The 14,519-nt window shown below is 41.9% G+C and overlaps 1 long non-coding RNA gene across 2 annotated transcripts in view; it reads left to right on the top strand.

Moving 5' to 3' along the window:
- The window catches only part of LOC112442665 (uncharacterized), a 308,112-nt gene that overhangs the window by 204,967 nt on the left and 88,626 nt on the right, over positions 1-14,519 (top strand). The window contains exon 8 of one of the 2 annotated variants that reach the window (XR_003030908.2): positions 1,270-6,065. The exons of the other annotated variant lie outside the window; for it this stretch is intronic. This is a non-coding gene — a long non-coding RNA (uncharacterized lncRNA). Of the gene's footprint in view, positions 1-1,269; positions 6,066-14,519 lie in introns of those variants that run through there. 2 annotated transcript variants of the gene reach the window in all.

The raw sequence follows: 14,519 nt of genomic DNA, 5'->3' as shown, positions 1-14,519 counted from the left end.
TATTCTGCTTATTCCACAAAATCTTATCCTAATGTATGGTTGTTTATGCTTTAAAGTTTTTTATTGATCATTCTGTCATGTTCTTCTAAAACAAACAAAAAATGCACGAATTAAAATTGAGTCCTTTCTTTATATCCTGTGATCATAAAACTCCAAGTACTAAAAACTTCTTCGTGATTGAGTTATCATTATAATTAGTAGTAGTAGTACACAGATGCACTATTAGTGTGCTATTGACCACAGCATCATAATAACATCCTAATTTGAATATTAGTCAAAAATAGTATAAAAAAAGTTTTGCAAAGACAATTCCTGAATGACGTGATTGGGCTTCTAACAATGAGTTCCTGTATTCATGGGTAAGTATGACTTATAGCTGGGAAGAGGCAGGGTGCTGCATCAATTCTATTCCTATTTTTTATAGATGCAAATAAAAAATTTCACATAAAATAAATAGTTATGGAAGAAGATTTATGATATCAGTTTGAATTCCTTCACATTATATGACAACAATCACATAGTGATATACCACAAAATTTATTTTAATAATGATACATCATTTGCCAGCTCAGTTTGGTCCTCTTCCAATTTTATTAAAAGCAAAGAATTGGAAATAGCCTGAACTGCAGAAGATTTGTTATCCAGCTCTTAGACTTATTCACTCTCTTGAGTTCTTGGAAATATACTGAAAAGTATATATTAACCTTTATCAAGTTATTATTAATGATACTTATTATTTTCACCTAAAGCCATCATCTTTAACCTGCTATACTTATAAGTTATTGAGAAAATAAAATATTGGACATTGCAATACACTTGCCAATACATTTTTTTTTAATCAAATGACAAAGCTTCAAATGCGTTTGTGTGAAACTGTGGAGTTATAGGTTTTAATTTATGGAAAATGTCCACCATGGTCAAGCGCATCAGCCGCATCTACTTGCTTCCTGCCAGAAAACATCTGACTTCATTTTTCAATTCAAGTAGACATTTCTGTGTCTCCTCTCTCACTTCTGGTCTAATTCTAAGGAAGAGAGAGAGAGAGTGGAGTGATACCTGGATCCTGGAAGCTTGCTGCCTGGTGACGTAAGGTCTGTGCTGACTCTGCTTTGCTCCCAGCCTCAGGACCTGTGTTTTCTCTGATGCATGTTGGGGATAAAGAGGAGAGGACGTTAAGTAGAAGTTTTGAACGTTTGAATTGAAACTTCCTTTGTTGCTTCTACTCAGTCATCCCGTTGTTTTGATGTCTGACCCTCTTCCTTTATTTAGGGCCTGAGCCAAGGACCACCTGGGATAAATCCCATGGAAAAAGTCAGGCCAGGTAAGAGGGCTGAGGTTGGTAGTAAGCCTTGGGTGACGAGGCAGAGAGGTGGCAGAGGGGGACAAAGAGACTGGCAAGAAGCTTCTAACCTAACATGGCCACAGTGAAGATATGTGAGGGCAATCCGAAAATGGATTTTCCTTAAAAGTACTAATGGTTGTGGTTCCCTTGGGGAGGTTTCTAGTCCTCCCCCTGACTCCCACCCTCTATGCATCTACCCTCCATGAAGCCTGCTAGGCTAGCAGAATAGCTTTGCTGAAGTCTGGGTTGAGGATGAGATGGGGGAAGGGGAAATGGAAACAGATGGGTCCAGTGGAAGTCCCTGCTCCTGGGTATGCTGACTCTGACTAACCCAAGAAAACCCTAGGATCCTGCCCTGCACTTGACAATGTCCACGTGGCTGGGAGGAGTGTGAGTCCAGCCAGGCTGGCCTGGCTAGTCCTCTCTTCGTTATTGAGAATACCCTTTGTCCACTGAGGCAAAGCTTTTGACTTTTATTTTCTTGGGAACTGTCAACAGTTTTAAAAATCCCCTGCCCTCAGTTTTATTGAGATATAATTGACACATGGCATTGTATAAGTTTAAAAAGGTGTGATTTGACTTAAAAATCATACCTTGAACTTATGATTTGACTTATATATCTTGTAAAATGACTACCATAATAAGTTTAGGTAATATCCATCATCTCATTTAGATAGTGCTGAGACCTCTTAGTATTTACTCTATAACAATTTTCATATGTACCATTCAGCAGTGTTAAATGTAGTCATCTTATTGTGTATTATGTCCTTAATTCTTCCTTATAACCAGAAGTTTGTGACTTTTGATTACTTTCAAATGATTCCCCCTTCCCCCATCTCCCAGTTCTGGTAACCACAAATCTGATTTCTTTTTCTAGAAGTTCAGTTTTTTCTTTCTTTTTTTAATTAAGATTCCATATATATGAGATCATACAGAGTTTGTCTTCCTCTGATTTCTTTTTAACTTAGCATTATACCTTCAAGGTCCAGATCAGATCAGATCAGTTCCTCAGTTGTGTCCGACTCTTTGCGACCCCATGAATCGCAGCATGCCAGACCTCCCTGTCCATCACCAACTCCCAGAGTTCACTGAGACTCATGTCCATCGAGTCAGTGATGCCATCCAGCCATCTCATCCTCTGTTGTCCCCTTCTCCTCTTGCCCCCAATCCCTCCCAGCATCAGAGTCTTTTCCAATGAGCCAACTCTTCGCATGAGGTGGCCAAAGTACTGGAGTTTCAGCTTTAGCATCATTCCTTCCAAAGAACTCCCAGGGCTGATCTCCTTCAGAATGGACTGGTAGGATCTCCTTGCAGTCCAAGGGACTCTCAAGAGTCTTCTCCAACACCACAGTTCAAAAGCATCAATTCTTCAGCACTAAGCCTTCTTCACAGTCCAACTCTCACATCCATACATGACCACAGGAAAAACCATAGCCTTGACTAGACGAACCTTTGTTGGCAAAGTAATGTCTCTGCTTTTGAATATACTATCTAGGTTGGTCATCACTTTCCTTCCAAGGAGTAAGCGTCTTTTAATTTCATGGCTGCGGTCACCATCTGTAGTGATTTTGGAGCCCAGAAAAATAAAGTCTGACACTGTTTCCACTGTTTCCCCATATATTTCCCATGAAGTGATGGGACCGGATGCCATGATCTTCGTTTTCTGAATGTTGAGCTTTAAGCCAACTTTTTCACTCTCCACTTTCACTTTCATCAAGAGGCTTTTTAGTTCCTCTTCACTTTCTGCCATAAGGGTGGTGTCATCTGCGTATCTGAGGTTATTGATATTTCTCCTGGCAATCTTGATTCCAGCTTGTGTTTCTTCCAGTCCAGCGTTTCTCATGATGTACTCTGCATATAAGTTAAATAAGCAGGGTGACAATATACAGCCTTGATGAACTCCTTTTCCTGTTTGGAACCAGTCTGTTGTTCCATGTCCAGTTCTAACTGTTGCTTCCTGACCTGCATATAGGTTTCTCAAGAGGCAGATCAGGTGGTCTGGTATTCCCATCTCTTTCAGAATTTTCCACAGTTTATTGTGATCCACACAGTCAAATGCTTTGGCATAGTCAATAAAGCAGAAATAGATGCTTTTCTGGAACTCTCTTGCTTTTTCCATGATCCAGCGGATGTTGGCAATTTGATCTCTGGTGCCTCTGCCCTTTCTAAAACCAGCTTGAACATCAGGAAGTTCACAGTTCACATATTGCTGAAGCCTGGCTTGGAGAATTTTGAGCATTACTTTACTAGCGTGTGAGATGAGTGCAATTGTGCGGTAGTTTGAGCATTCTTTGGCATTGCCTTTCTTTCGGATTGGAATGAAAACTGACCTTTTCCAGTCCTATGGCCACTGCTGAGTTTTCCAAATTTGCTGGCAGGTCCATGTGGTCACAAATGGCAAGATTTCCTTCCTTTATGGTTGAGTAATTTCATACACACACGTGTGTGTGTGTGTGTGTGTGTATGTATTTCATTTGATTGATTGTTTCCTTTGCTGTGCAGTTCATCAATTAATCTCTTGGCTTCTTAGGCTAGGTAAAACTTGTCCGTTCCTCTTTCTAAGGAAAAACCCATCTGTTCCTTTTTTCTCTCTATAATAACTTCTGTCATAAATAATGTTGCTAGTGACTATGAGGTGCAGATATCTCTTTGACATAGGGTTTTTGTTTCCTTTGGATATATTTTCAGAAGTGGAATTGCTGGATCACATAGTAATTCTATTTTTAATTTTTAAGGAACCTCCATACTGTTTTCCAGAGTGGCTGTACCAATTTACTTTCTCACAGTACACAGAGGCTCCCGTTTCTCCACATCCTTTATAGCACTTGTTATCTGTTAGCTTTTGGTTGATAGTCACTCTGAGAGGCATGAGGTGATTTCTCATTGTGGTTTTGAGTTGCATTTCCTTGATAATGTGTAACGTTGACTACCTTGTCATGTACCTGTTGACCAGTCATGTGTCTTCTTTGGAAAAAGAAGTGTGTTCTTTGTCCACTTTTACTTGTATGATTTGTTTTTGTTATTTTCGTATTGAGTTGTATGAGTTTTTATTAAAATACATATTTTAGATATTAACCCCTTATCAGACATAATGTTTGCAAATATTTTTTTCCCATTTCACAGGTTATCTTTTCATTGATTGATTGTTTCCTTTGCTGTCCAGAAGCTTTTTTATTTTAATGTAGTCCCACTTGTTTATTTTTCATTTTATTGCTTATGCTTTAGGGGTCATTACCTAAAAAAATCATTGCTAAGACTCATGTCAGCGGGCATTTGCCTATGTTTTCTTCCAGAAATTTCATGGTTTCAGGTCTTACATGTAATTCCTTAGTCAATTAACTTTTTATGAAGACTTAGCCAAGCCTGTGGGAACAGAGTGGTTTTCATGAAACACACACTGAAAAACCTCTTGGGTTTGTTCCTTCTGAGAGAGAGACTTTCTGATCTATTTGGGGAAATTCTGAGGTGCAGTGATTATTCTGAACCTCCATGAACCAGTTCTTCAATTAATCTCTTGGCTTCTTAGGCTAGGTAAAACCTGACTGGCTGTTCCTCTTTCTAAGCCCTGCAGTGACACACAGAGGAAAAGGAGAAGCTTTTCTGAGGTATAACTTCTTCCCCTACCTCTCCCTGCCCCTGTTCCAACCACTTTCTAGTTTGGGTTGAAGAGAGGTCCAAAATCAGTACTGTTTGAACAGTCTGCTCAGTTTAAACAGTATGCTCAGTATTTAATTAAAAAAAGTTTTTCTCAGGAATTTCCTGGCAGTCCAATGGTTAGGACTTTGAATTTCCACTACAGGGAGCACAGGTTTGACCTCAGGTTTGATCTCTGATTGGGGAGCTAACATTCCACAAACCATGCAGTGCAGCATTTAAAAAAAAAAATTCTTTAAAAATCAGTAGATTTTACTTTTTATCTCCAAATTCCAGTTTGTGGTTTCCCTGTAGAAAATCAAAATAAAAACAGTAGTGTCACATGGCAGTGATACACTTGTGCTGAGTAATGCTGGCCTTTTTAGGTGGTAGCATGAGATCTCTGGTTTGCCATTGTCCCTACCTGACCCTGACATTTCCTGCCTGTTTCCTATAGAAATTTGGATTTGTGATCTCTAGATGTAGGCATGTTGGGGTAGATTGCTCATTTTGCCAATAAATATCCATTGAATATCTGTGATGGCTAGCCAATTCACAAATTCCCCGACTACATGCAGCTTACATTCTAGTGTGGGAAGAGACCATAAGCAAGTAAGTAAATTATAGAATACGTTGGAAGGTGATTGTTCTATGAAGAAAATATAACAGAAAAGTGGATAGCAAGTGTGGATGGATGCAATTATAAAACAGGATAGGCAGGGAAGGGCTCACTAAGACATTTCAATTTTGAAGGAGGTGAAGGAACGTGCCTTGCAACCATGACTTGGGAAGAGCATTCCAGACAGAGGAAACAACAAATGCAAGAGCCCTGAGGCAGAGGGATGTTGTAGAAAGAGCCATAGAAACATGGACACTGTTGTGCACTCTAGGCGATCACTAGCTCCTTCTGAGCATCATGTGAAAAAGAAGGTTTGGGTTGGGAGACTTCCAAAGTCCCAGTTAGCTCTAATATTTGATGATCTTACTGTAAAGCCATTCCCATAGGAAAAACAGGAGGCTGTTTGTCAGTGTGACTGTGGTTATGAAAATGGACAGTCTTATACTGATTTTCTGAAGAGAATGAAATTTAGAAAGGTGGCTTTCACTATAGACTTTTCTCATAGGGGAGAGAAGAGTCATGCTTGGGTTTAATGACTGAAACATGCACGTTCTTGCTCTCTGAGGGATGAATTTCTGATGTACACGGAGTACAGATGGATTGGAAATGAATGGCATTGGCAGAGTTGATCACTATCTTTTTTATTACTGTTCAGTGTTTGACTTCTGCTGTAGCTCTGGCAGATGACAACAGATTGCAGGGCATGACCAAGAGTAGATTATTTCCTATCTGATCATTCTTTGTGTGTATCTCTGGTGACCAAGGGTTTTAATATAGGGAAGTTAAACAGTGTGGACAGTTTCACCCACTGTCAGCTTAGCCTGTTACTTGCAGCCTCATTCCCTTAACTTTCCAGTTCATAAAAAGAAGAAAAAAATCAGCTGTCAGCAACTCAGCCTGATAATGTTAGAGGATAAAAGCTGGAGATAAATGCACATTCCTTGAACTTTGGGTTTGATACACAACCCCTTTCTTCTGACTCATGTGGTTGATACATACAGGAAATGTCCATTACTATTGTTAAATATTCTTTTAATATTTTATGCTGAGGGTTTAACCACAGCATGGAGTTAAGTGTTGGAGGGATTATTTCTGCAACCAGAAAGTTCTTAAAAATACACAGAGAAGTATTCTGAGATTTCTATAATTTAGTGTAGTGTTAAAATATTTATATTTTCTGGGAGATGATTATAAGCTAAGGGCCCTTTGTTTACATTTGGGAGGTAGGTCAGGGAAGCTGGCTGGGGAGGTGATAAAGAGGAAAGGAATGCTAAGACTATGAAAGATCTGGGATTTTACTCTACTTGCAACTTGCAAGCCCAATCAGTTAGCCCACAACAGTTTCATGGATGCTGCTGGACTCCTGTTTCAGAGACAAAAAACCTCATTACTTCCCACAGTAGCAGTAGCCAGAGTATCAGCATTTGTGACAGTGCCCTGTCCCCTTTCTTCTCTCCGGATGATATGAAGCAAGCCAAGTGATACAGACATGTAGTGGACTGAGTTACAAGAGGGGCATCCTGAGCTTAGGGAACCAAAATCTTTTATAATGGGCAGTAAGCATGCCTGCCCTTAGCTCCAGAGGAAGACATCTCTGTTTTATGGACAGTTAGCACACTTGCCCTTTGCTTTGGAGAGAGATGCTATCTCTATCTTCCAAGACTATTCTTTATACAGACATGCTGGGGCAGATAGTCTGGAACAAAAGCAGTCAGTATCTGGCTTGTAGTATGAGCAGAGATGCATGGAGAATTGTCTTTCAAAGATGTTTTTGCCCTGAAGTTTCAATTTCCCCTCCTTCCTCCCTAGTTCCCTCAGATAAGTTCACTCCTGGTTTTGCATCCTAGCAGCTTTGTCTCTCTAATTTCTATTGAAATTCAGGCAGACAGATTTCTACCTGAGCTTAAGGCACAATTCAAGCCTATCGCTGCAGGTAAAGGCTGACAAGAATTTTAGAAGTCTTACTCACTTTATGACCAGTGTGTCTCTTTTACCTTGGTGCCCTTGGCAGGACTGTTAGACACTCTAACTATTGGAAAAGTTAATTTCACATCATCTTTGAACTAAATGGGACTGTAGATTGTTATCTAGGCCATGCGTGTGTGCCGAGTCACTTCAGTTGTGTCTGACTTTGTGTGACCCCCATGGACTGTAGCCCACCAGGCTCCTCGGTCCATGGGATTCTCCAGGCAAGACCACTGGAGTGGGTTGCCATACCCTCCTCCAGGGAATCTTCCTGACCCAGGGATAGAACCCATATCTCTTATGTCTCCTGTATTGTCAGGTGGGTGCTTGACCACTAGTGTCACCTTGGCAGCCCCCATTATCTCGTCCAGTCTTCCTTAATTGAAGCAAGTTTTACATTTGAGGCAACTAAGTTCCTCAAGAGTCAACTGTCTTGTTTAAAGTCATTCACTAAAGATGTGGTAGAACCAGAATTCTAAGTCAGGCTTATGGATATGGACAGTTTCCTGTAGTTTTTCTCATAACTAGAGTTTAGACTAGGGAATCTTTTCAGGCAGGCTTGACCAAGGAAGGTTGAGGAAAGATGGATGGGAGTACTCAGCAACTTCAGCAATTCTCAAGAAAGCAGGGCAGGACTTCCCTGCTGGTCCAGTGGTTAAGAGTCTGCTTCCACTGCAGGGAGCATGGGTTCAATCAGTGGTTCGGGAACCAAGATCCCATATGCCATGTGATATGTACCCCCCAAATAAAAATTTAAAAAAAAATTTTAATTGAAAATAAGAAAAGCAGAGCATGAAAGATATTGGATGTGGTTCCTGTGAGTGTGCTCACTCAGTCGTGTCCGACTCTTTGTGATTACATGGACTGTAACCTGTCAGGCTCCTCCATCCATGGAATTTTCCAGGCAAGAATACTGGAGTGGGTTGCCATTTCCTCTTCCAGGGCATCTTCCCAACCCAGGGATTGAAACTGCATCTCTTGCATTAGCAGGCAGATTCTTTGCCACTGAACCACCTGGGAAAGAGATTGCTAGCTGACTACTCGTTATCCACCTTCCCCCTTTGAAGGACAGAGTTCTATATATTTGAATGTGGCAACTTTCCCAGTTTAAAAAAAATATATACTTCATTTGCTAGCTTTCCTTGAGGTTGGATAGTCAATGAAGTTTGGGTAGAAGTTACTTCCATCAGAGTTCTTTCAAGGGAATTCACTTAGCTGGCAGGAGACTCTGACATTTTCCCTGTATCCCCTTCCTGCCCGGAACATGGCTAGGATGACTAAAGCCACAGTGATCATCTAGTAAGAAAACCTTGTAGATGGATGCATGTGTTAATGACAGTGGAACAGAAACACAGGTGATGCCCGAAACAGTATGAACATCATGGAACCACCACACCAGCCCTGGAGGACCTACCACTACACCTCTGCAGTGTGAAAGAAAAAGAATTCTCCCACCTTTTCTTGTTATTTTATTTCTAGAGAGCAGAGGCATGTATGTAACTCCTTACAAATTTTAGGTGCTTTTGATACCTAGCTGTAATCCTTGACTGTTCATTGTTGAACCCAATGGTTTTTTGTTTTTTTAATTGCAAGCAACAGAAACATTAGCTAATTTTAGCATAAAGGGACTAATTATCCTTTGAGAAGTTTATGGGGTTGCTCCTAACATGGAAGTAAGGGCTGAAGTCCTAGACCTGGAGCAGGTGGGTATCAGGTTGCGCTAGAAAGTCCTAGTAGCAGGCTTTGCATATTGATCTCATCAGCAAACCCGAATTTCTTGCCAGTTCCCTTGTATCTTTCTGTCGTGATTCAACATCTCAGGGAAGCAAGAATTTGATTGGCTGAGTCAAGGTCACATAACTGATTTGAGCTAAAGTAACATGGCCATACTGTACCAACTTGGTGGAAAGAAGGACAAAGCAGAAGGAGCCTCCTGGGAATACTCCAGCTCCCACTATGGCAGGGCAGGCACCTGGATTTATTGTCCGACAAGGAGAGCATCCCATGGGGTGCTGGAGCAAGTCCTCTCAAGGAAATCAGAGTGCTGTGCAGAAGGGACACTGTACTAAGTGTCCTAGTCAATAAAAATGAGACAAAACAAAGCAATTCAGTATAGCAGAGGATTTAGACCTTTCGACATTGAAGTGAACTGGTCATTATAAAAGGCAGAGATTGTTAGGACACAAAGGCTTCAGGGACGAGCCATTTCTAACAATTCTTTGTTCCACCTTGGAACAAAGGTTTACAAAAATGGTATATTAAAGAGCTCTTTTGATCTTCTGGGGTTTATGTAGATGGAGAGATATCTCATGGTAATTCATAGTAAAAATACTAACACTTATCTTTCTTTGGTTGACTCTTCTTCTCTTGGTGGACTATTGTTTCTAATTCACACTCATTTATGTCCTGCTGCAGTTGTGGGTCTTCATGGATGTCCCAAGTAGGGGAAAGTCATCTTGTCATTCTGTAGTGAAATATCATAACTCCAAAGAGATCAAGTACGGTTTGCAGAGCTTTGAGGTATGATGGTAGCATAAGGGATGAAAACAAAGTATGAGAAGGCAATGGCACCCTACTCCAATACTGTTGCCTAGAAAATCCCATGGACGGAGGAACCTGGTAGGCTCCAGTCCATGGGGTCGCTAAGAGTCGAGCATGACTGAGCGACTTCACTTTCACTTTTCACTTTCATGCATTGGAGAAGGAAATGGCAACCCACTCCAGTGTTCTTGCCTGGAGAATCCCAGGGACAGAAGAGCCTAGTGGGCTGCCGTCTATGGGGTCACCCAGAGTTGGACACGACTGAAGTGACTTAGCAGCAGCAGTTGAAGTGGATGTGGGTCATCAGTTAAGTTATACCTAACTGGGAGAGCTGGCCTCAGTGTGAAGATGCTCATGAGAAATGGATGGGATGCTCTAGCCTCAGACATTCTGAGTGTGCACAGAATATTGGTGAAACATGTCTGAGGATACAGAAGCTTTGAGACTTGGACCTTCAGGGTCCCCACCAGACTTTGGTTTCTTGTTGAAACTGTATTTAATATACATCATGGAGGAAGCCTATCAGCAGGAAAGCAAAGCTGACATCTGTTCCTACCTCATATTTCTTTAGTGACTTCCCAGAGTCAGTAGAGTAAAATGCAGCCTCCTCATTCCAGCCAGTGAGACCCTTTTATGATCTGCTCTTGCTTTCCTGTGTGCTCCCCTCTTTTCCTCTGACTCCACCTACTGCTTTGGCCACTTCAGTCTTCTTTCATTTTCTGGGAGCTGGATCCTGCCTCTTTGTATTTGCTGTCTGGGGATGCTCATCCCAGAACTATGCTTGGCTGGCTTCTCCTCTGGTCTCATGTCATGTGTTTCTGGCCCTACACAGGGATTCCAGAGTCCAGCTGCCTGGCTTCCATTCTTGGCTCTATCATGTGCTGGTTTGTAATAGCTGACAATTAACTTCTCTGTGCATCATTTTGCTCAGCTCTAAGTAAGGATTATGATATCCTTAGATCATAAGTTTTTTTGTGAAGTTTGTGGTGTAAATGAAGCCTTTAGGACAGTGCCCGATTGCAGTCTGTGCTGCATAAGCAATAGGAGTCCCTACTCAAGTCACTCTGTCACTAACCCTGGTTTGTTTGCTTTATAGCAATAATCAGTGTTTGAAGTTACTTTATTTGCTTATTTACTCTGTCTTCCAGGCTGTATGTAGGTTGAGTAATTGGAACCACACAGAACTCAAAGATTAATCCTTAGATAGGAGAGGGTGGGGCAAAACCTCCTCAGTGGCATCCTCAAGTGTCCCATCCCCACCCTCCAGGGCCCTGGTTCCCTATACTGTATGGTGTAGGGGTGGGACTACATTTGTGATTCTGCTGTGTATCCAGACCACCCAGGGAACCTGTGAAAACTAGAGGTGCCCTGTAGAAATCCCTTATGATTCCAAATCTCACTTCTGGTTTTATAGTGAAAAAAATTGAAAGCAGGGTCTTGAAAAGATATTTGCAAACTCATGTCAACAGCAGCATTGTTCACCTTAGCCAAAAGGCAGAAGCAACTTAAATGTCCATTGATAAATGAATGGATAAACAAAATGTAGTCTTTCCATACACTGGAATGCAAGTCAGCCTCAAAAGGGAAGGAAATCCTGTCACATGCTCCTGTGTGGATAAACCTTCAGGACAGGATGCTAGGTGAATTAAGCCGGTCATGATGGGAAAAGTACTGCATGATTCCACTTATGTGCAGTAGCTAAAGGTTACTTCACAGAAACAGAAAGTGGAATAGTTTTAGTTTTACAGGATAAAATATTCTGGGGATCTGTTTCATAACAGTGTGAACATATTTAAGATTACAGAACTGTATACTTAAGAATGGTTAAGGTGAAAATTTTATGTTATGTTGTTTTACCATAATGTATTAAGTTGCTTCAGTTGTGCTCCACTCTTTGTAACCCCATGAACTGTATAGCTCTCCAGGTTCCTCTATCCATGGGATTTTCCTGGCAAGAATGCTGGAGTGAGTTGCTATTCCCTCCTCCAGGGGATCTTCCCAACCCAGAGATTGAACCCACATCTCCTGCATTGCGGACGGATTCTTTACCACTGAGCTACCAGGGAAGACCTTCACAATATAAATAAACAAATCAACCATTACTGGACCTAGATTCTGAGGAAATAGATTGGAGTGGGGAGGGAATTTACAGTTTGAAACTCTCTCTGGGAGATTCTGACACCCACCAGACTTTAAGAACCACTGGATCATATTTTAGAGATGCATCTGTGGTTTGGATTTAGAGCATTTAAACTTCACACAATTCCTAATATAAAACGTTAATTAAATGGAGGAAAAATTATCCCCGAATCCTCCTCATGGGTTCTCTTTTAATTTTGCCACATTAATCTGCAGCTCATCTGAATTTTCCATTTCTCTGCCTGCTCTCTCCCGGTGGAAAGTGATAATCTGCAGGCAGAGGGCACTGGGATCTGGCCCATCATGGTGTTTTCCTTCAACTGTCCATAAGGTGGCAGGCCAGGCACTTGGATTTCGGCCGCCAAGGTACTCGCAGCTCTGAATGTCCAACAGTTCCTTGAAGGATATGAGGGACCCCATGCCTTTGCATGGTTTGGGGCTGCCTGCAGGAGGTTGTGGGATTCTCGTTGATGCCTAGGCTAGACCTGAAGCCAGCAGGTCACTTTCTCTGGAACAGGCGTGCATTTGTTATTAAGGGAAGGGGTGAACTCCTGCTGCCCCTCCCCTCACGGAGTGGCGTAGCCACGGTCCGGTCTGGAGGTCAGAGCATCTCTCCCAGGGAGTCTGGTGTTTGAGAGTGTGCCACTGCGTAGGAATCGTTTTCACATGCTGCTCTTCTTCTTCATACGGAGAGCAGTGTTTTTGTTTTGGTTATATTTTCTTTTAAATAATAAAAAGACAGGAGGCAGAATAGATGCTCTGTGTTGTTCAAAAACTCCTGCCTGATGGGGGAGGATCAGGACAGTTAACGCACCAGCCGTTGGGTATTTAATAGGTATCTTAAAAATACTGATTTGCTGACCTACTTCAGACCGTGACCCAGCAAGGGGTCACAGGCCACAACAGCAAACAGTTGGTGAGTAGTTTGTTGACACATTGAGCTGAAAAGAGGAGGACTTTTGACGTGATTTTTAAAATGTGCTGTTTGTCTCTTAAGTCAAGACTATGGCTTTCAGTAGGTGCAGCATGTTGGCAGGTGAGGAGAAATATGCCGTGGAGGAGGCAGTGGTGCTGCCCAAAGGGCACAGTCTTGGATTTGGGAGATGTGGTGGGAACTGGGGGTTTGGGACAAGTCCTTTGGTGGGTCTAAGGCTCAGTTTCCTCATCTGTATGCTGGGAATAAGATCACCAGCATGGTGGGTTAGTGGTGAGGAGTAAATGAAAGGTGGATTCATTCATTCAGTCATACAACAAACATTCATACATTCAAGACCTATATGCCAGTCACAAGCTGGGTACTGAGGGTGCCCAAGCAATGAGCCCTGGTCCCTTCCTGGCAGGTATGGATGCCAATATGTCCATGAAAGCTTTCAGTGCAGTAGAAGGCACTTTGCCACCAGAAGTTTGTTTGGGGTGCTCTGGGAGCCAGGGGGCTGATTAAGGGATATATGGGGAAGGAGTAGAGAGAGATTGATATACAAGCAAGACAGCAGATTTCAATCCAGGGTTGTCCAGTCCAAACATACCTGTATTTTAAAATGTAGTGTTTGCCACCACATTTTTTTTTCCTGAAAATGAAATTCTTTACCACCATTTAAAAATGGAGAGATTTCTCTTGGGATTCTAGGTTTGCAGCTTCTGTGAAAAAAATAGATTTGGCTACATGAAGCCAACATTTCTGCAGGAAAGTATGGTCTAACACTTAAGTCATGGCTGCCTTCTTGAGGCAGTGTAATCCCCACCATGCCCAAGTACCTGCCCAGCTCAACTTGCTTCCCTTGTTCTTTTTCCATCCCTGACCCTATGGATGTTGGGAGTGCAACCTCTACTATAAAGTGTCTGGAACAGCGGCACACTCTGGGTTCTTCATACCTTCTATTTTCTTTGCCTTTTTGAGGCTCAGACAGCCTCACTCTGCTTCTCTAACAATGACCAACAGCTATGAAGGGCTTATAATTAAAGAAGAATGAAGGAAGGAGAACATTCTTGGAGCCACAGGTATAAAGTCAGGATTCAATTTGCTGGGTTTTCGGTTTCATTTTGGGGGTTTCCTCACATTCTGGCCCCCCATTCAAAACCCCATTTTGGGGGTAATAGAGTTGGTAAAAGGGACATACAATTGACTCACCTATCCTGGTTACTCGTAACTTTCCTCAGTGTGACTGGAAACTGGCTGGAGTTACAGTTGTATGGAGGCCTTTGACTGTCAGCCATGCTTGGCTTGTTTTAGAGAACCACATGCAAATTCCTCTCCAAAGTACCATTTTCTCACAAATAATA

Source organism: Bos taurus, chromosome 2 (genome assembly GCF_002263795.3).
Source record: "Bos taurus isolate L1 Dominette 01449 registration number 42190680 breed Hereford chromosome 2, ARS-UCD2.0, whole genome shotgun sequence".
NCBI lineage: Eukaryota > Metazoa > Chordata > Mammalia > Artiodactyla > Bovidae > Bos > Bos taurus.
Note: the sequence above shows the minus strand (reverse complement) of the source record. Positions and strands in the feature narration are given on the sequence as shown.